The sequence below is a fragment of the Ovis aries genome, chromosome 3 (assembly GCF_016772045.2).
Source record: "Ovis aries strain OAR_USU_Benz2616 breed Rambouillet chromosome 3, ARS-UI_Ramb_v3.0, whole genome shotgun sequence".
NCBI lineage: Eukaryota > Metazoa > Chordata > Mammalia > Artiodactyla > Bovidae > Ovis > Ovis aries.
In genome coordinates this window covers 97,519,701-97,542,767 of record NC_056056.1, presented here as the reverse complement: position 1 = coordinate 97,542,767, position 23,067 = coordinate 97,519,701, and the positions used below count along the sequence as shown (strand labels likewise).

Sequence of the window (23,067 nt, the reverse complement as noted above, 5' to 3'; positions counted from 1 at the left end):
GGTGTAATTGCAAATGATACAGGCTTCCCAGGTGGCAACAGTGGTAAAGTAGTGCAATGCAGGAGACGTAAGAGACGCGAGTTCAATCCCTGGGTCAGGAAGATCCCCTGCAGATGGAAATGGCAACCCGCTCTAGTATTCTTGCCTAGAGAATCCTATGGACAGAGGAGCCCAGTGGGCTACAGTCCATGGGGTCGCAAAGAGTCAGACACGACTGAAGTGACCGAGCGCACGCACCCAGTGTCCCCTCAGGGAAACGGTTGACCTGTCAGAGGTGAGAACTGGCAGGTAAACTTTCTCCCTCCCCTTCCTCCTCCAGATCAGTCTCCCCTGAGACCCCATAGTTCATGCTCTGGGAGAATCACCTGCATTACTGCCCTGCGGCTGCTGTAACAAGTTACCCCAAACTTGGCAGCCCACACAGCAGGCATGTATCCAGTCAGCGTCACTGGCCCGCACGGAGCTGTCGGCAGGGGCCGTACTCCCTCTGGAGCCTGGAGGGGAGGGTCCCGTCTTTGCCTCTTTGAGCACCTCGTGAGGCACACATCCCTTGCCTGGTGATCACACATCACTGCAGTCTCTGCCTCGTGTTCACACTGCCTTCTTCCCTTCCATGTATTAAATCTGCCTCTGTCTCTGCCTCTTCTTATTAAAAGGAGAGTTACGACTGGATTTAGGACCTGTCCAGACAATCCAGAGCTTTCTGGGTGGCGCTAGAGGTAAAGAACCCTCCTGCCAAGGCAGGAGACGCAGGCTCGATCCCTGGGTCAGGAAGATCCCCTGGAGGAGGAAATGGCAAAATACTCCAGTATTCTTGCCTGGAGAATCCCATGGGCAGAGGAGCCTGGAGGGCTGTAGTCCATGGGGGTCGCTGAAGAATCGGACGTGACTGAGCAAGTACACAGATTATCGAAGGTAACTCTCCATCTCAAGATCCTTCATCACATCCTAGTCCTGGATCGAACCTCCACAGAACAGACAGCACGGGAGCTTTTCCTCAAGCTCTCCTTTCTGAGGAACTCAAAATAACACAGAAAAATCATCAAGAACTTTGCTCACAGCAATGGGAGTAATAGCAGGAGTAACAATAATAGTTCCCGCCGTTTTCAATGAGATTTTACTTTTTTCGGGAGCATTGCTAAATCGCTTAAAAATAGGCTTAGACGCTGTGGAAATGGAGGTCATCCATTTCGGTGAAATTTTACACTGCGTTGAAAGATTTATTCCCCCCTCTACAAAACATTTCCTGCATGGTGACAATTTCTCAGTAGAATACCTGCTAAAAGATTAGAATTAGAAAAAGAAGGGTTTTCCCACAGCAAATGGAAGAGAATTCACTTCATGGCAGGGAAGTTAAATATATTGGTTAATGCTCACCAGTTTCTTAGAGGGGAAAAGTGTTATCTGTATCAGTGTCAAATCCTGCAATGAATATGCCCTTTGTGCTGAAACAAATTACATTTCTGAGAACAGCACCGTCCTGGGTCCTAGGAATATTGGAGGAGCAGTACAGCTTCAAGAGGGCAAGGGGAGAAGGGGGCAACAGAGGATGAGATGGTTGGATGGCATCACTGATTCAATGGACATGAGTTTGAGTGAGCTCCAGGAGATTGTGAAGGACAGGGAAGCCTGGTGTGCTGAAGTTCATGGGCTTGCAAAGAGGTGGACACGACTGAGCAGCTGAACAACCACAGCATGGTTTAAATGCTGAATCGCAGGATCAGATGCCCCTCCTTCAAATTCAGACAGCAGGAGTGTGAGTCTCTGATGTGGGAGAAAGAGGAGAATGAGAAGGATTTTCTACTGTACTTCCCAGAGGTCTGTGCAGTTGACAGCTGTACCATGAAAGATTTTGAAGGGTTCATTTTGTTTTGTTTTTATGGGGCAACTTTATTTGCACCATTGTTTCAGAGAATCCTGCGACTTTTAGGTGCAAGCCTACCTGAAGAGCATAAGTAGCTAACAGGATTGACTGTGACTATCAGGAAAAATACTGGCAAATCGTCTACGGGGACACAACACATTCAGTATTACGGTTCGAGCTGCTTCCTCCTTGCACGTTTGATAATCATCATGTCAAAAGTTACAAGACACATTATTGAAGGACTACAGTGTGGCTGAAGACTGTCTGGGACAGTGAAGCCAAGTAAGTCCACATCTGGCCTATTTAATATACATCATCTAAATGAATGATTCATATTTGAAAATGTCTCTGATAGGGATTCCCTGTGACTTCATGTACAAAATCATAACTTTCAAATTTTCCAAACCTAGATTGTCCCCGTTCTGTAGCTGTTGGTGAAATCTGCTAGCAATATTTCATCTCTTTTCCTCTTTTCTTCCTCTACATGTAAACACACATATGCACATATACATACATATATGTGTGTATATACACACACATACATTCGCACATATTCGCACATGTACATGCATGCACATATATGTACACACGCACCCACATGTGCAGGCATACGTGCATGCACACATACGTGCATGCTTACGTGCACGTGTGTTACGTGCCTGTGTGCACATGTGCATATGTGTGGACATGCACGTATATATGTGCACATATACACACACAACCGAAAACACTGTCTCCAGCAACATGCTGTTGAGTGACAGGACTACTCTCCCTTCCCCACCCCATTTCTCTCTTTATATCACAGATAAGGACCAAGCCCTTGGACAGCTCAGGAGAAACGGTGAGGGAATCTACTTCTGGAGGACTCCAGCCCAGGAGTCCAAGAACAAAACTGTCCTGAGAGTCTTCCAACTCTTCTTTAAATAATCATCACTCTCCCTAAAAAAAGTCAGCCTTTTTTCCAGTGAATAGCAGATGAATAAATATTGCTGAATAGTGAAGAAAAGAAAGAAGAGAGAGAGGGAGGGAAGGAGGAAGAGACAAACTAACTGAAGAACGGAACACGCCTGAAACCGTGGCCAGAAGTATGACATGCAGAAGCACACAGCCTGGGAAGCAGTGCTTAAAACCAGCAAACAGCTTCTGGCACTTCGACTTGCTTCAGTTCAGTTCAGTTCGGTCAGTCGTGTCCGACTCTTTGCAACCCAGACTGCAGCACACCAGGCCTCCCTGTCCATCACCAACTCCCAGAGTTCACTCAAACTCACGTCCATCGAGTCAGTGATGCCATCCAGCCATCTCATCCTTAGTCGTCCCTTCTCTTCCTGCCCCCAATCCCTCCCAGCATCAGAGTCTTTTCCAATGAGTCAACTCTTCCCATGAGGTGGCCAAGGTATTGGAGTTTCAGCTTTAGCATCAGTCCCTCCAAAGAACACCCAGGGCTGATCTCCTTCAGAATGGACTGGTTGGATCTCCTTGCAGTCCAAGGGACTCTCAAGAGTCGTCTCCAGCACCACAGTTCAAAAGCATCAATTCTTCGGCGCTCAGCTTTCTTCACAGTCCAACTCTCACATCCATACATGACCACTGGAAAAACCATAGTCCTGACTAGACAGACCTTTGTTGGCAAAGTAATGTCTCTGCTTTATAATATGCTGTCTAGGTTGGTCATAACTTTCCTTCCAAGGAGTAAGCTTCAGTTCAGTTCAGTTCAGTTGCTCAGTCGTGTCCAACTCTTTGCGACCCCATGAATCGCAGCACGCCAGGCCTCCCTGTCCATCACCAACTCCCAGAGTTCACTCAGACTCACGTCCATCGAGTCCGTGATGCCATCCAGCCATCTCATCCTGGGTCGTCCCTTCTCTTCCTGCCCCCAGTCCCTCCCAGCATCAGAGTCTTTTCCAATGAGTCAACTCTTCCCATGAGGTGGCCAAAGTATTGGAGTTTCAGCTTTAGCATCATTCTTTCCAAAGAAATCCCAGGGCTGATCTCCTTCAGAATGGACTGGTTGGATCTCCTTGCAGTCCAAGGGACGCTCAAGAGTCGTCTCCAACACCACAGTTCAAAAGCATCAATTCTTCGGCGCCCAGCTTTCTTCACAGTCCAACTCTCACATCCATACATGACTACTGGAAAAACCATAGCCCTGACTAGATGGACCGTTGTTGGCAAAGTAATGTCTCTGCTTTTGAATATGCCATCTAGGTTGGTCATAACTTTCCTTCCAAGGAGTGAGCCTACTAGATCTTAAATAAACTGATTCTCATTTCTTCACATGGCAAATAGAGATAACACTTACTCACTGCTTTTATACATAATATCTTATGACTGAGAAAACATTTGACCCTTTACTCTATGAGTTCTCCATTTGACTCACCCAACCACCCACTGGTGGCTCAGGGGCCCATCTTTTGGCCTGGCAGCAGAAGTCCACATGATGACCCTAGGTGTTTGGTTTTTTTTTTTTTTTGAATTGAAGGTGATCATAGGTCTTGATGGACTTCCTTGGTGGCTCAGACTGTAAAGAATCCAGCTGCAATGTGGCAGATCTGAGTTCAATCCCTGGGTTGGGAAGATCCCCTAGAGGAGGGCATGGCAACCCACTCCAGTATTCTTGCCTGGAGAATCCCCATGGACAGAGTGGCCTGGAGGGCTACAGTCCATGGGGTCACAAAGACTCAGACATGACTGAGCAACTAAGCACAGCATAGCACATAGGTCTTGATGGAGGAGAAAATGGCAACCCACTCCAGTATTCTTGCCTGGAGAATCCCACAGACAGAGGAGCCTGGCAGGCTACAGTCCATGGGGTCACAAAGACTCAGACATGACAGAGCAACTAACGCGTGCACACACAGGCCCTGAAGCAGCTAATAAAGGTGCACTCTAAGTCTTTAACACTTCGTCCTCCAGGCAGCAGACAAAGGAAGAGCCCAGCCACGATGCACTACCTGCCCCCAAGACGACTGCGGCAGAACCTTTTCTCAAACCATGACTTCTTGCACTGCCTCCTTCTCACTTCCTGCTACCGAGGCACCTGTACTGATCACCCAGGACAAAAGCACATCACCAAAGGTCCTCAGCATCCACCAAAGGAAGACCACTATTCACATTCCTATAAACACATTTCTCAACCTGAAGCAGACTTTCAGCAGATGCTCAGTGAATCAGATGGACTTCCAGAGTCAGCAAACTTTTTCTGCAAAGAACCAGATAGCAGATCTTTGAGGTTTTGTAGACAATGCGGTCTTTGTCAACACGGCTCCACGTTGTGTCCAAAAGCAGCTGTAGACAACACATCCACAAATGGCTGTGGCCCTGGTGATCCCATGAATCTTAAGCTACAAAAGGAGGCAACAGGGACTCCCACGGTGGTCCAGTGGCTAAGAATCTGCCTGCCGTTGCAGGCGGTCCCTGGTCCAGGAACTAAGATCCCACATGCCATGGAGCAACTAAGCCCATGTGCCCTGACTTATGAGCTCGCCATCTAGAGTCTTTGAGCTGCAACGACTGAGGCTATGCACCACAGCTACTGAAGCCCGCACGCCACAGAGCCCGTGCTCTGAGAAGCCCATGCCCCACAAACAGAGAGTAGCCCCTGCTCCCCGCAACCAGAGGAAAGCCTGTGTGGCGACAAAGACCCAGTGCAGCCAAAAATAAAGTAATAAATAATCTTTTTTAAAGAAGAGACAACAGGTCAGAGGTAGCCTGTGGGCCTTTGCCAAAACCCCAGGACTTACATCAACTTTGGGGAAAGTGTTGATGTCAAAAACATCATTTTAAGTCTTCCTTTTAGAGGCTGGGTCCTGCCAGCTCTGAACAGTACATCCAGGCACTTCTGTCCCTCTTCCCATAATCCTCTTGTGAACACCCACTGGCTTCAGAGACATGGGACTTTCACCCTTCACACACAGTTATTCTGGAAGACAAAACAGGGGCAGAAATTAAAACCAGAGCCCAGGTCTTTGTACCCTACCCAGCATATCAAGTGCCCCTCTTCAAATTGTCCTGGGCGAGCTGTGTACCTAACGAAGAAAATAGAACTATTCTTTCAGTTAATCGCCTTTTAGCAAGGGGGTGGTGGGGTGTTGGGGAGGGGGCAAATTTACTAAAGGCTCTTCTAAAATGCCAGCTGAAAAGGGAAAATGCTCCTTGGCACTAGGGAATCTTTTTCATGTGAAGTTACACGATCACTTCTCATTCTGTCTCTTAAGCACCGCATGGCACCCATCCATGTATTAGGCTAATAACTGCACGAATCTAGTTAAAAAGAAGCAAGCAATTATTTTAATTAGAGGAGAACAAAAATAACACTCCTGGATTCTGGTTTAAGGGACAAGAAGGAAGTCGTCGGGGTTCAAAAAGATCCCACAAAATATTTTTGTGAAAGGAAAAATAATTAAGGCCAAATTTAGAATGGACTGGCAATACGTGGGCCAAATAAAATGAATGGCACTACTGTGCAGCTAAAACCCATTCATAGAGACGAGCCCCAGAAAGTCCATTTCTGTGATACCATTTGGAGGGTGTCGCCAATTTCACAAAGTGAAAGTACATGTCTAGTGGAGACTTCAGCAATCCTTGCAAACCTCTTACACAATCTCTTACAGAGTTTCTGTGTACACGCTTTTATTAATAAGAGAAAAGGGGAAGTATCTCGGTCAGATGCCTTTTAAGCAGGATTTTTTTTTTTTTCATTAAAATTCTTAGAGTAAATGGTTTGAATTTGTTACTCTGGAAAAATCTGCATAGGAAATCCTTGCTGCTAATCCATTCTACAGAAAGCGGATGCCATCAGAAGAGAGTTTTCACTATTTAAGTCGAATTTAGTCAAAGAGGAAGAGATTGTATCAGCGGATTTTCCATCGCCTGGGCCTTCTTGCCTCCCTTCTGGGCACGGCATTTGGGCCATCCTAGTCCATCTCAGGCTTCCAAAAAGACGAAATAAGGGAATTCCCTGGTGGGACAGGAGTTAAGAATCTGCTTTGCAATTCAAGGAACATGGGTTCCATGCTTGGTCAGGGAACTAAGATCCCACATGCCTTGGAGCAACTAAGTCCGTGCACTGCAATAGAAAGTTCGTGTGCCTCAACAAAAGATTCTAGTAAGGTGGATGAACCTTGAGCCTATTATACAGAGTGAAGTCAGTCAGAGAAAAGCAGGTATGGCATACTAACGGCACAGATATGGAATCTAGAAAGATAACTCAGCCTATTATACAGAGCAAGATATCAGACAGAGAAAAACAAATATTGTATACGAGCACATATATACGTAATTTGGAAAGATAGTACTGATGAACCCATTTTCAGGGCAGCAAAGGAGACACAGACATAGAGAAAAGACGTGTGGACACGGTGGGGAAGGAGAGAGTGGGACAACCTGGGAGAGCAGCCCTGACATATACACACAGCCATGTGTAAAACGCACAGCCAGTGGGACACTGCTGTACAGCGCAGGGAACTCAGGCTGGCACTCTGAGATGACCTAGAGGAGCGGGATAGGGGGAGGTAACGGGAAGGCTTTAGAGGGAGGGGAGGTGTGTATAACTATGGCTGATTCATATCCATATACAACAGAAACCACCGCAATAATGTAAAGCAATTATCCTCCAGTTAAAAATAAATACATTTTTAGAAAGATCCCATATGATGCAAGGAAGATCCTGAGTGCCGCAACCAGGACCCAAGACAGCCAAATAAATAAATGAATAAAGTTCCCTGGTGGCTCAGACAGTAAAGCGTCTGTTTACAATGCAGGAGACCTGGGTTCGATCCCTGGGTCGGGAAGATCCACTGGAGAAGGAAATGGCAAACCACTCCAGTACTATTGCCTGGAAAATCCCATGGACAGATGAGCCTGAATAAGTTACAGTCCATGGGGTCGCAAAGAGTCAGACACGACTGAGCGACTTCACTTGTAACTTGACTTGTAAAGTTGAAATGCAATGCAAACCAGTCCCCTAGTCAGTCTTGTCCCTTCTGTTTGAATTTATACATGTTTACTGAACACCTGCTCTCCACCAGGCTGAGCCCTGGACCCTGCCTGCAAAGAGCTCACCACCTCATCACAGATGAGGCCCCAGCCAAGAGACCACACAGCCCCAGCTGGGAGGGCTCAAGGGTTCTGGTCTGAGCTAATGGTTAAACAGTGGGTTGTGCAGGAGGAAGCCATGGACAGCCCATGCCTGGTGGGAAGAGCAACACACACAAAGGTTGGTGCAAAAGGGCCCCACGTGCACACTGAGAACTAAGGGCGGCTGGAGATGCTACAGGGGAGGGGGCAGGCTGGGGAGGATGCAGAGCCCGGCCAGAGGGGCTCCGGGTGCGTGTTCATAAGCCTGCACTCCACCTTGCAAAGCCACCAAGGAGCTCTCTACGAGGGCTGAGGCAGCCAGCTTTCCATGCTGCTTTTTGGCTGTGCTGACTCTTCACTGCTGCCCCGGCTTTTTTCTCTAGGTGTGATGAGCAGAGGCTACCCCTCAGCTGCAGGGTTGGGCTCTCATTGCAGTGGCCTCTCTTGTTGGGGGCACGGGCTCTGGAGCACAGGCTCAATGACTGTGGCGCATGGACTTAGTTGCTCCGCGGCACGTGGGATCTTCCTGGACCAGGGATTGAATCCATGTCTTCTGCCTCGGCAGGTGTATTCTTTACCACTGAGCCACCAGGGAAGACCCACCAGCTTTCCATTTTGGAGTGAGCACTTGGCTGTCTGAGAAGAGGATGAAACGAAGACTGGGTGTACCAGCAATGCCATAGCCCAGAGGACCACAGCAAGCAGGTGTGGAGAGATGGGTGAGCTATGAGATGCACAGTACTGAAGCAGATTAATAAGAACAGGTCTGTGGAGCAGTGATCGGAGGGTCAAAAGGAGGAGATGAAATTGGTTTTGAAGATTCTCACTGGGATCTGGTGTTTATCTGAATGCTTGCCCTATGTCCAGAAAGTTGTTATCTCACAGGTTTCTCCTCAAATCCAAGATGGACCTTGACAATGGGCCCAGGATTGAGACACAGTGACAAAGGTCAGCCTTGAGCACGTACGCTTACTGCCAAGTGCCATGTGAGAGCTCCTAGAAAACAGTCTAACTCCTACTGACCTTCCCACGGGCTTCCCAGATGGCTCATCAGTCAAGAATCCGCCTGTAATGCAGGAGACACAGGAGATAGGTTGGGACGATCCCCTGGAGGAGGGCATGACAACCCACTCCAGTACACTTGCCTGGGAAATCCCATGGACAGAGAAGCCTTTTGGGCTACAGTCCATGGCGTCCCAAAGAGTTGGACAAGACTGAACATGCACGCAGATGCAAAACTCACACGAAGCCAGTTTTCTGCCTAAAGTCTAATTCAACATATACAGAAGCCTGGGATGAAATGCAATTGTGATGAATACTTACCGGGATGGTTGGTATGATGGGTTAACTTGATGGGGCTAAAGGAGGCCCAGAGAGCTGGTGAAACGTATTCCGGGGTGTGTCTGTTGAGGGTGTTTCTGGAGGAGACTGGCCTTCGAATGGATGAGTGGGGTTAAAAGGACCACCCTCAACATTGCAGGGAGAAGCATTCCATCCACAGAACGTCTGTACAAAACATAAAGACAGAGGAAGGGTGAGTTTTCTCTCTGCTTCACCTGGGACACCCGTCCTCTCCTGCCCTTGGACGTGGGAGCTCCCAGTGCTCAGGCCTTCAGAATCCAACCAGGCATGTGCTCATGTTGTCACTTCAGTAGCATCCACCTCTTTGCAACCCTACGTATAGCACAAGTGTGTTCCATTATCTTGTAATAACTTGTAATGGAGTATATTCTATAAAAATACGGAATCACTGTGCTGTATACCTGAAACCTATATAATACTGCAAATCAACTCCACTTCAATTTAAAAAGAATCCAACCAGGACTTATACCGCTGCCCACCCCCCAGCCCTCAATCCCCCAATAGTCAGGCCTTCAGGTTTGGACAGGGTTACACCATTAGCTTTCCTGGTTCCCAGTTTGCTGACAGCAGATCGAGTGACTTCGTGGCCTCTGTAACTGTGCTAGCCAGTTCCTATAGTAGGTCTGCTCTTACATGTATATACATATATCTGCATATATTCAATTGGTAGGTTTCTCTGGAGAAACCTGAGTAGCATACTCAGGACAGGTGTTAGTTGCTCAGTCATGTCTGAATCTTTGTGACCCAGTGGACTGTATCCTGCCAGACTCCTCTGTCCATGGGATTCTCCAGGCAAGAGTACTGGAGTGGGTAGCCATTTCCTTCTCCAGGAGATCTTCCTGACCCAGGATTGATGCTAGGACAAACTACATATAATCACTATATTAGATTAGGAGGAAATGGAAACCCACTCCAGCATTCTTGCCTGGGAAATCCCATGGACAGAGGAGTCTGGTGGGCTACAGTCCATGGTGTTGTAGAGAGTCAGCCATAAATGAGCACGCACACATGCATTCATGTTTTAAGTTTTTAGAGAATGTAATGAGAACACTTCTCAGTTTGTTTTATGAGCCAGCTAAATCATGATAACATACCTGGCAGGGATATTACACTTTTAAAAAATTACAGGTAAATTTCTTTTATACATATTGTAAAATTATCAAAACATGTGGTAATACATAAAATAAATATCATAACAAAATTCAATTTAGTCCAGAAATGCAAGGCTGGTTTGACGTTCAAAAACTTCTTGCACAGGTCATCACATTAACAAAATGGGGAAAATCATATGATCAGCCTATAAACAAGTGAGCACTTAATTTATGGCAAAAATGTTTCAGAGTGCTAGAGAAAGGAAGTTCTTTCCATCAATGGTGCAAGGTAAGCGGATATGATGGAGGAATAAACAGACGTGATCCCAACATCACACCATATATGAAAGGCAACACCATGTAGATTACAGATCTAAACAAGAAAGGTGAAATTATTGATATAAGGTTTCCAGAAGATAATACGAAAGAATATTTTCATGACTATCAGGAAAGCAAAGCTTTCTTAAATAGAATATAGGAAGCATTCACTATAAAGGAAAATATTGGTAAGTTAAAGTACAATAAAATTAAAATCTTCTACTCATCCAAAGACACCAGAAAGTGAGTGAAAAGTCAAGCTCAGGGTAGTATAAGATATTTTCAATATATATAAACAAAAAAAGGATCATATTCACAATATAAGTATCTCAGTAAGATACTTATAAATCTGAAAGAAAAGATGAACAATACATCAGGAAAATCAGCAGGACATTTGCAAAAACCCATTCTCAAGATACCCAAATAGCCAGGGTACCTGAAAAGATGTTCAACTTATTGGTAAATCTGATAAATCAAATTAAAACCACAATGAAATTCAACTAGATACCACCAGAAAGCCCAAAATCAAAAAGACTAAGAATCAGATACGAACAAGGCAGCAGGGCCGCATAACTCTCCCACTTGCCGGTGGGAGTAGAAGCTGACAAAATTCTTTACTCTACACACTCAACAACAGAAGTGCATGCGCACACCCACCAAAGACACCCACAAGGAAGCCCACAGCAGCCCTCTCGGATTAGCCTAGAACTGAAGCAACCCATTGACCAGGAGTAAAATGATGGGTAAACTCTGCTTTGTAACTGTTAGAATGGAAGGAAACACAACAGGGAAAAAATACTATAATTATACTCAACAACATAGATACAGCTCACAAACTTTATGTTGAAAGGATGAAGCCAGACACAAAAGAACAGATACCATATGATTCCATTTATAGAGTGTTACTCAAGAAAAGAGAAAAAACAATCTATGTGATTAGATATTAGGATGGTGGCTATTTCTGAGGAGGAAGAAGGGACACTATCACCGGGGCCATCGGGGACAACGGCTAGGTTCTTCTTCTTACCTGGGGGTGTTACTGGGATGCATTCCCACCAGGATAATCCATGGAGTCACATATTTCTGCTTTTTGCAGCTTCCATATGTGAAACCTCAATAAAGAATCCCCAAAATTTTCAAGTGTTGATTTCTTCAGTGAAGCACATGGAGGGACTAACACAGAAAATAGTGTAGAAGATCTTTTTTAAAGCCAATCTTTGGACTTTCTTGGTGGTGGTCCAATGGCTAAGACTTCATGCCCCCAACGCAGGGGACCTGCATTTGACCCCTGGTCAGGGAACCCATGGATCCCACACACCAAGAGTTCCCACATGCTAAGAGTTTGCATGATACAACTAAAAATTTCACATGGCCCAGTGAAGATCAAAGATCCTGAGGGCCACAACTTAGACCCGGCACAGCCAAATAAATAAATAAATATTTTTTAAAAAATAGTAGTCTGCCATTACCTGGGTTCAATGTGCCCTCCTGATGTTGGTTCCAGAGTAGAAAGTGGAAAGGACCATACATACACACTTATGAAATATAGGTCAGTTGGATTGGGAAAACTGAATGCCTTTCCCTGAGGAACCATGAATAAAACTGGGACCCTCTGCAGCTGAGCAAAGAGGTGAGGAATGTATGAGGAAAAAAAAAAAATGAAAGAGCCGTTGTATGAAATTATGTCAACAATGAAGGACCTGGAGAAGACTCTTGTATTTCCAGTCTTATTATGTAAAGCGGGATTAAAAGGTAACAAATTGAGGCTGTCTAGGAGGAAATACTTTTTTACAAAATGGATAATTAACCTCTAGGCAATGGTTTAGTAAAATCCAACTTCTCCCTTAAAAAAAAAAAGATTAGCTATTTATAGCAGCCGAAACAGCATCCACAGTTACGCTGACTGCTATTATATTACAAAGACGCCTCTGCTTCCAGGCAAAAAAAAAAAAAAAAAATTGATAGCCAGCTGGGGTCAGGAAGGAAATTTTCCCTTTGGTGTGGGATTTCACAGCTCTGTTATCTAGTAGTGAACCATCCAGGCACTGCCTGGCGTTTGCACCTCCATTTGGACACCTGGCTCTTCCATCCAGGGTGCTGCACTCAAACAAGCCATTGTTTTCCTCCTGGATGGCACACCTGTAGCCTTGTATTTAGGCAACACCTTGCATTTCCAAAAGGTAAACATGAGGACTATAATCAAAATTGGTCCTAACACTACTGTTTTTACATCAACAGTCTATAAATATATGGGAGAACTCAATATACGTGTGAAATAAACAGAGCAGGTATGCCTACACGGAGGTAATTCAAAAGACGGCTCTGTAATTTAGCAGCCTGGATCTCAATTGTTGTATTTTTTGGCATGAAAAACACAGATATTATTCATCAAAGTGATTGTCCTGCGCACTTGTATACCTTATATAATTTATTTTTTCGGGGCTTTTTACTTCAAAGAAATCACTCGCTAATGACATTTCAGACTTTAGAAATTTTTCTGATAGCACACTGCTATTCCCTCAGGGGCAGAATTGTGAATAAGTAGATTTTTTAAAGATCATTAACAGATATTACAAACCAATTCAAACGGAGCGTTTTCCTTGCAAATTACCTTTAACTTTTAAAGCCACTGGAAAAAAAGAAAAAGGAAAAAAGACAGTGAGTGATTTAATTTACTTAGCCTGTCTACAAATCACAGCTTTTGCACTCTATCGGCGATCGCATTTTTCAACCAAAAAACATCTCTAACTATCTCTAATAGAGATATTTTTCTAAATGATCACACTCAATGAGTGATATTTCAAAAGATAGTGATGTTTAGTTTTTGTTTTTTTGTTTTTTTATCACTGAGCAAGTTGCCCTGGAATTGAGAATGTTTATTTTATTGATATGCTTGAAGCCAAACCAGTCAACCCTGCACTGCCTGTATCTGTTGCTTAATTAAAACTCTCAGGTAATTAGCAGGTTTATCATTTCTGAGCAAATGGATGGAGAAGCTTTGGTGGTAGATTGAGGAGTTTTTGAGGTAAGGAGGGGCTCTTTTATTTAATGATCAAACCGTTGTTTCCTGGCTAAAGAGCTAATATTTGGGGTGAGAAGCACCTTTATTCCCCACGTACATCAGGCCTAGATTCCTATTTGCATCAGCACCCCGTTGTGTATGTTTTCTATTCAAAGAGCCCCTGTGGACTTCAAAGTGAGTTGCCTGCGAGGCCGGGCTACATGGGAGTCCTGAACGGGGTCGGATCAGGCCCAGAGCCGGGAGAAACCATGCCAAGACCAGCGCGTGCTAGAGCCCCCAAACCATGTCATAAAATTAAAGGGTGTCCCCTGCCTAGGCCACCCCACAGTGCACGTGGGAAATGTCCCCAGGCTTGCCAAGCGCTGCCCTGGCTTCTCAGGCTACTGCTTATAAATATTGGATGAGTGGCACTCCATTTGTAAGGAACTATGTTAATAGGAATATTCTTTGAAATCGGAGTCCAACGTAGGCTTTAAAAGGGGTCATTGTTTGAAGGACTACAGGTTTCCCCTTTTTCCTTTTTAACATGCAAAGTCAACTTACCAAGAGTCAAACAAAAGGATCTGGTGTCCTTTTGGATGGTCCATCAACCAAAAATGGGTAGGATTCTACTCTGAAGGAAGTTCTATCTTTGGAAGCGTTTATTAAATTATTGAGGGTGTGTGTGCTTTAGTCACTCAGTCATGTCCCACTCTTTGCGACCCCATGGACTGTAATCTGCCAGGCTCTTCTGTCCATGGGATTCTCCAGGAAAGAATACTGGAGTGGGTTGCCATTTCCTCCTCCAGGGGATCTTCCTGACCTGGGCAGGGGCAAGGAGGAGGGTGGGGATTGAACCCCGGTCTCCTGCGTTACAGGTGGATTCTTTATCATCTGAGCAGCTAGGGAAGCCCTAAATTATTGAGAGGACTTCCCTTGTAGCTCAGTCGGTAAAGAATCTGCCTGCAGTGCAGGAGACCCAAGTTCAATCCCTGGGTTAGGAAGATCCCCTGGAGAAGGAAACGGCAACCCTCTCCAGTATCCTTGCCTGGAAAATCTCATGGACAGAGGAGCCTGGTGGGCTGCACTCCATGGGTTCACAAAGAGTCAGGCATGACTGATCGACTAACACTTACTTACTTACTTAAAGGAATAAAAACGCTAATATTTATTGAATGTCTCTTGCGTGCCAGATATTTTCATTCTCTTCTTTTCATCCTCACTAAAATATCATGCAGTAGAAGGTAAAGAATCCAAGAATCCGCCTGCAATGCAGGAGACCCGGGTTTGATCCCTAGGTTGGAAAGATGCCCTGGAGGAGGAAATGGCAACCCACTCTAGAACTGTTGCCTGGGAAATCCCATGGACATAGGAGCCTGATGGGCTACAGTCCATGGGGTCTCAAGAGTCAGACACGACTGAGCACCTAACCAACTACCAGGAAAGTTCCCTGGAACAGAGATACACGTTCCTGGGCCTTCACACGGGGGTGTGGCCTCACCAAGCCTTTCATCTGTATGGCAGGTGATGGTTTCTGAAAGTGCTTCCCACAGTCCAGGTCATGGAGACAGTGTCTCATCAACCTTTCCTTCCACTTCAGGCCGGTTTCTCAACATCAGACTTTCTGTTCTCATCACTGTAAGCTTTGGTCTTTTAACGGAAATGAATCTAAATGGGAATGATTTTTCATGTAATTGGGGTCAAAACAAAAGTTTAAAGATAGAATAAAGTAAAACAGGATGATTTCCACTCATAGAACATCAATCTGTTTATTTTGCACTCAGTCAACAGATCTCTATACCCGCTGAGTTGAAGTGCTTCAGCGAGGTGTTAAGATGTTGGATTTCTGAGCACGCTTTACCTTGCCTTGACATTTAGGGTAAAATCAGACTTCTAAATCTGAAGCACAGGGAGGGTGAGATGAATTGGGAGATCAGGATTGACGTATATACACGATTGAGGGAACGCTCTGTGGTGCCTTAAGTGGGAAGGAAATCTGAAAAAGAAGGTATGTCTGTATACATACAGCTGACTCACTTTGCTGTACAGCAGAAACTAACACAACATTGTAAAGCAACTATACTCTCATAAAAATTAATTTTAAAAAGATTTAAAAAAAAAACCCATAAAGCACGTATGAGGGCAGATGTGCTCTGACACCTGCCAGCCTCTCAGACCTCATCCTGACCGGCTCACTGCTCTGCAGTCACTCTGTGGAGAGGCTGCGGTGCCTCCTGCCTTTCTCCACCTGCTGGTCCTGTCTCCTCATTGTTGTTGCTCTTATTGTTCAGTTTTGACTGAGCACATCTGACTCTTTGCAACCCCGTAAGCTGCAGCACGCTAGCCTTTCCCGTCCTTCACCATCTCCCAGAGTTTTCTCAAACTCATATCCATTGAGTCAGTGATGCCGTCCAAATTTCTCATCCTCTGTCGTCCCCTTCTCCGCCTGCCTTCAATCTTTCCCAGTATCAGGGTCTTTTCCAATGAGTCAGCTTTTCGCATCAGGTGGCCAAAGTACTGGAGCTTCAGCATCGGCCCTTCCAATGAATGTTCAGGTGTGACTTCTTTTAGGATTGACTGGCTGGGTCTCCTTGTAGTTCAAGTGACTCTCAAGAGTCTTCTCCAGCACCACAATTGTTAATTTGGTTTAAAGGTACTCTCCTCAGAAAGCGCTTGCTTTGCCTTCAGATCCAAAACAGTTCAGCCCTGATGTTCACCATTTCCACTTCGTTCAGAGCATCATTTCCTCTGTTAGCTTAGTCCATCATGCAGCATCCATCTCCCCAGCTCAGGTGGGCCTCCAGAAAGTCAGAGATCATCACAGTCTGTCCTCCACTTCTTCTCCCAGTCCATGCACAGTCCCTGGCACAGGGAATATTGTTGGCTGAAAACAGCTTTACCTGGCTAAAATAACATAAAACCCCAGGCAGATACTCTGTCATTGGCTGCTGAGGCAGCTCTTGAACTGAGGAAGAAAAGCTCTCACTTTTCCTCCTGCACAAGCTCAAGTTCTTTCCCCTGCAATTGATCCCTGCCTCCTCTCCGCCAGACAGACACGCACACCTGATCTGGAAGGACTGCCTGTGTTTACTCCCAGGCCGGGAAGTCTTACCTGTTGGCAGGGTCCTGCCTGCCAAGAAGGCACAGCTCCCCTGTCATCTGAGTGCTAGGCGGCCATGAGTTCGGTGTCCGGGGGGCCAGGTGTGGCTCTCAGGGGCTCCAGGGGGCTCCTCTGTCCAAGTCAGCACTGGCGACAGCAACATCGCAGAACTCAGTTCCCATCACCTCCTAAACAGCTGACCCTGATTCGGGGGGGAGTGTTTTGTTTTCTTGACTGGATCACTTCCAAATTAAAGAAGGGCTATATAATAGTTGTAACAAGGGAAACAACACTCAGAAATGGAGTAAAAGCAAAGATAATTCTTTCTCCCCATCACACCTCACTACCACGCTTTGAAGATTACCGGAGGCAGGCACACATTCGCCTATATCCCTGTTATATACAAAATGATACAATGTATATTTCATATATTTATACTTAACATGTGTGTGTGTTAAGTCACTTCAGCTGTGTACAACTGAAGCACAACTTCAGTATAATAAAATTATAACTTATGTATACATACATAAGTATAACATAAGGTGAGGTGAAGTCGCTCAGTCACGTCCGACTCTTTGCAACCCCGTGGACTGTAGGCTACCAGGCTCCTCTGTCCATGGGATTCTCCAGGCAAGAATACTGGAGTGGGTGGCCATTTCCTTCTCCAGGGGATCTTCCCAACCCAGGGATCAAACCCAGGTCTCCCGCATTGGAGGCAGACGCTTTAACCTCTGAGCCACCAGGGAAGCCTAAGTATAACATATGTATATATAATTATATATTTCCTGTTGTTTTTATTCAGCCGCTCAGTCATGTCTCACTCTTTTTGACCCCTTGGACTTAACCCGCCAGGCTCCTCTGTCCATGGGCTTTCCCAGGCAAGAATACTGGAGTGGGTTGCCATTTCCTTCTCCAGAGGATCTTCCCGACCCAGAGATCGAACCCACATCCCCTGCATCTCCTGCATTGGTAGACAGGTTCTTTACCACTGAGCCATCTGGGAAGCTCATAACTATATAACAAATATGTAGAATTTTACATCAGTGGGGCTGTGTATATGCTGGGGGGACTTTGCTGCAGGGTCGCATCTTCATTCAATGGCTGCTTATCTAGGTATGTTACTTGCCTTTCTTAGGTGTGGCTATTCAAGGGACTTTCTAGGAAGACGGGTGGGACCACAAAGGACCACACCTGTGTGCAGCGGTGCCGATCTCCTGTTCTCGTCAGAAACATACCTGCCTTGGGAATCACACTGGGATTCAGATGAGTTTTCAGAGGAGCGACACCGCTGGTGTTTTCTCTCAGATGACGGTTTGAGGACATCTGAAGAGGTGCCTGCCCAACCCCGACCTTGCGGAGGTCCAGACCAGCCCTGAGCACCATCTCCTTGGCTTTCTTTAACTCCCCGGCCCACCTTGCTCCCTTCTGTTTCTTTTTTTCTTGCTTTCCTCTCCTTTGTTTCTAACTGGCTCCCATTTCGAGTTGTTAGTCCCTATATTGCCTCCGGTCCCATCACTTCATGGGAAATAGATGGGAAACAGTGTCAGACTTTATTTTTGGGGGCTCCAAAATCACTGCAGATGGTGACTGCAGCCACGAAATGAAAAGACGCTTACTCCTTGGAAGAAAAGTTATGACCAACCTAGGTGGCATACTCAAAAGCAGATACATTACTTTGCCAACTAAGGTCTGTCTAGCCAAGGCTATGGTTTTTCCTGTGGTCATGTATGGATGTGAGAGTTGGACGGTGAAGAAGGCTGAGCGCCAAAGAATTGATGCTTTTGAACTGTGGTGTTGGAGAAGACTCTTGAGAGTCCCTTGGACTGCAAGGAGATCCAACCAGTCCATTCTGAAGGAGATCAGCCCTGGGATTTCTTTGGAAAGAATGATGCTAAAGCTGAAGCTCCAGTACTTTGGCCACCTCATGCGAAGAGTTGACTCATTGGAAAAGACTCTGATGCTGGGAGGGATTGGGGGCAGGAGGAGAAAGGGACGACAGAGGATGAGATGGCTAGATGGCATCACTGACTCAATGGACATGAGTCTGAGTGAACTCCGGGAGTTGGTGATGGACAGGGAGGCCTGGCGTGCTGCGATTCATGGGGTCACAGAGAGTCGGACACGACTGAGTGACTGAACTGAACTGAACTGACTGATATTGCCTCTGACCTTGTCTATTTCCAGCACCGTCTCTCAGGAGCAAATCTCAAGGTCAAGGCTTCACTGACTTCCTCCCAGGTGCTTCTGCCCTCCAGTCCTGAGAGAGAGCCACCCACAGCTTCACTGGGTGCCCATTGACTCAGCCCAGCTGTCTCCAGGTGGCCATTCCCTCTGACTCTCACCCTACAGACCACAAACTTGGTCAACACAGCTGTGAACTGCTGCATAGGTTTCAAACATATTCAAGGCATTTATTTCAACCAGTTCTTACAATAGCCCATAAAGTAGAGAAGGTTACATACACTGGCCCCACAAATATATGGGTCTTAAGAACATTAACAGGAAATTTGCTAAAAAGATGTTAAAATGGTCACATAAAAAAATAGTTTTGCTGTTAGTAAAAGAAATATACAGTATAGTAACATTGATATACTTTTTGCCTATGGAAGAGCAAACATTTCTAAGGATGAACAATACTCTGTTCAACAAGGGAGGACAGTAGCCAGACCCTTTAACCTCTCAAAGGTAGGACGACGTATTGGTGGTACTGCTCTGATCGATAACTTGCCATTCTTGCCTGGAGAACCCTGTGGACCGAGGAGCCTGGCAGGCTACAGTCCATGGGGTCGCAAAGAGTCAGACATGACTGAAGTGACTTAGCATGCACAAAAATTCAACCAAATTCTCCTAAAGCATCCTCTCCATCTGCCTCTTGAATAGGCATTGCCGCCCCTGACCGTCTCTAGAAGACATTCCCCGGTCCTTGCAGGATGGAGGCCCCTCTCCCCACATCGGCGCAGGCTCTCCCAGCACAGAGGCCACCCCAGGAAGCACGGCACCGTCACAGTCTGCAGGAAGTCTTTGCAGCCTCTGGGGCACCATTTTGTCACCCCCTGGGACCACTGCCACGCTCCAAGTCCACTGAAGGCATCTGCTTTGAGTTGTTTTTTTTCCCACAAACAGTGAAGAATTTGTGTTGATCCTTCCCTAGAAAGTCACTGGTGACCAGTGACCCTCGGGAGGTCCACAGGGGGATCATGGACAAGTGAGTCAGCCCTCCTGGGGACTGAACTCATGACCTCATTAGCACAGGGCTCTCATCAACAAAGCCACATGGCACATACCTCATTTAAGGCATTGAGGCAGTATTTTGCTAAATGTTAATTCTTAGATTAACTAGAGATGAGTAGAATTCCTAGAAGGGAAAAAGAAATGAGAGAGATGTGTGCATCATCAGTAGATGGTCCCTTTGGTTCATTTTATGATTGAATTTCAGCATCGGAAGGTGACACTCATCGGGATCCATGGTGCCATATTTGGTTTTTTTCATCAATATCCTGGCCAGAAGACTGTCAAGGGAAAAAGCAAATGGTGTCACTTCCCTATTTGGCCAAACTGTATAAGGATTCTGTAGCGATTCCTCCAAAGTTCAAGCTTCAAACACAGGCAGCATGAGGGAAAGGGTTCTCCCATCTGAGGGAGAGGTGGTCCTTCCCAAACGCGAAAGGCTGGGCCCTCTTGTCTCCCCACCCCACACCCCCAGAACCCTACTTTCTGTGGCAGGAAGCCCCTCCTGCAGTCCTGTGTCAGTCACTCTGCAGCTCAGTCAGCCCCCCTCCCACCCCCCTCACCTCCGTTTACCTTATCCCCAGCTGGTCCCTGAGGGACCAGTTTTACAAATAGCAACTATGGTTTGGAGCTGAGTTTCGACACCGACCCTGTATCCTGTGTCAGATTACGTCTCTATGAATATTCCACCGACTGCACAGCTCTGAAGAGACGTTTCCGCTTTCAGGCCATTTCAACTTCAGTCGCCCCCACCCCTGACAGCGATCTTTGAAACAGATAGGGCCCCGATAGAAGCCAGAAGAAATTTTTGAAAAATATTAATAATCATGGGCGAGGTTCCCAGTCTTTGTAATCTTGGGGAAGAGCCCCCCAGAGGAAAGCACACTTGAATTGAACACGTACCCACGCGAGCTCGTCCATGGAAAAGCCTGCTCGGAAATGCATGGATGTTTTGCAGAGAATTTCTATGATGGGGGAGAAGAGGATAAGTAGTCATCTGCACTTACCACCTTTTGCCTGAGGAGCTTGAAAGACCATCTTTAAATACTCAGGTCTGTTCCCACCGCAAGAGAAGCCCCACAGCACCCAGGCATTCAGTGGAGAAGACTAACCTCTTAGGAGCAGCTCAGCTCTGCCATGCACAACCTCCAGCGTGTGCCAGCTCACTGGGGTGGGGGTGAGGGGGCAGGGAAAATTAGTATCTGCTTCGAGCTGGTCATTTCCTCGCCTGTAAAATGATAGTCACAGTTACCGCAAAATAGTCACTGTCTCCACATGGAATAAAGGACATCAAATTCTTTACTGGATTCCCTGGAACACAGTAACTCCTTGCTGAAATGTAACTATTTCTAACTTACTTCACCCTGTGTGACAGACTCAAGGTCCATGAGAAAAGCAAATATCATATATTAACACGTATTCATGGGATCTAGGAAAATGGTACAGATGAACCTATTTGCAGGGCAGGAATAGAGATGCAGATGCAGACACAAGGGGAAGGGGAGGGTGGGATGAACTGGAAGATTAGGATTGACGTATATACACTCCCATGTGTAAAAGAGATAGCTAGTGGGAAGCTGCTGTGTAGCACAGGGAATTCAGTCTGGTGGTCTGTGATGAGAGGGAGGGAAGGGTTCAAGAGGGAGGGGATATCTATATCTATCTATCTATATATATACACACAATTCACTTTGTTGTATAGCAGAGACTAACAAAACTTTGAAAGCGATTACAATTAGAAATAATAATTATAAAATTTTAATTTAAATTTTAAAAATTAATAGCTAATTTTTAAATTGTTTAAAGAAACTTAACTATTGTAGCTGCTATGTGCTTCCTGACCACCTGGGGACCTATATCTGCATCCCAGATATCCTTCCCTTTGTAAATCTAAAATAAGAATTAAGTTGTATATAGCTGTACATCCACAAAGAAGATACTAGTGATTAAACTGACCCTAGCCACTTGCAACGAGTGTGCTCTGATTCCAACAGCTAAGAGGCAGCAGCCTGCAATGAAAACAGCTAGCCCTGATTTTTTAAACAATGCCTTTTAAAATGTTTCCTTCTAAAATACATTATAAATGGCATCAGGAATTTTCCAAACTGGCATGATCAAAATACACAATCTTAAAGTCATAATTCTCTACAACATACCAAAATCATAGTCAGCCTAAAGATTCTCAGAAATTTTGAATTCTGAATGCCTTAAAAAAATTCAATTCAAATAAAATCAGACCGGGTATATTGTTATGAAAATGCAATCTGAGAGTCTATATTTGAGGAACACTCTTATAAGCGTTTAGTAAGTTATAATTTAAAACTTCTACTCAAGTTCAAGTTGACAGTTAGGGACTAAATAAATAGAAACTAAATTGATGAATAGTCTCTCTCTTACAGCTGTGGGCTCCATTTGCTACTCTAATCTCCAGCAGGGAATATTAGCTCAATAAAATAAATATTTTTAATTTCTTCTATGCATTTCCTCAAACCATGCCAACACACTTATCTATGGCTCACTTAAAAGATTTGTTAAGTACCCCCCTTCACTTACTTAAAAGAGGATGTTTGATGTCCTAACAACAATGGAGGGATGGACATGAGGGCATATTGTTTTCAGGCACCAAGCCCTTAATCACTTCCAGTTCTGATTCATCAGAAAAATGGTGCTCTTGAGGGATTTTTTTTTTTTTTGGTCACAAAATATTGTCTTTAATTTTGAGATACTTACTTCTTGCCAGAAAATGATACTGTATTTTTGTCCTAATGATGAAGGATGAAAGATGGGGAGAATTCCATTTGGTGATTATTGGACCACAAAGAAGTAAACTGATTCAGAAAACAAATCCCCAGAAGAAAAATAAAACATATAATGTGAGGTGGGAGCATGGAATTCTTGGCATCTATTCAGTTAGGGCTGGGATTGGTAATTTAATAACATCCTTGTTTGGGGGGTGGGGTAAAGCTCTAGGGCTTTAGCTTTGGGCCAGATTCCTTCTACTCCCCACCATTACCTCAACCATCAACAG

General features: G+C 45.3%; 1 long non-coding RNA gene across 1 annotated transcript; it reads right to left on the bottom strand.

The window, feature by feature from the left end:
• Window positions 1-5,521: 5,521 nt before the first annotated feature.
• On the bottom strand, window positions 5,522-21,145 carry LOC105612338 (uncharacterized). The gene is made up of 3 exons (XR_009599866.1): window positions 16,824-21,145; window positions 9,263-9,445; window positions 5,522-5,783 (listed from the first exon to the last, which is right to left on the bottom strand). It is a non-coding gene; the product is annotated as an uncharacterized LOC105612338 (long non-coding RNA).
• Window positions 21,146-23,067: the final 1,922 nt, after the last annotated feature.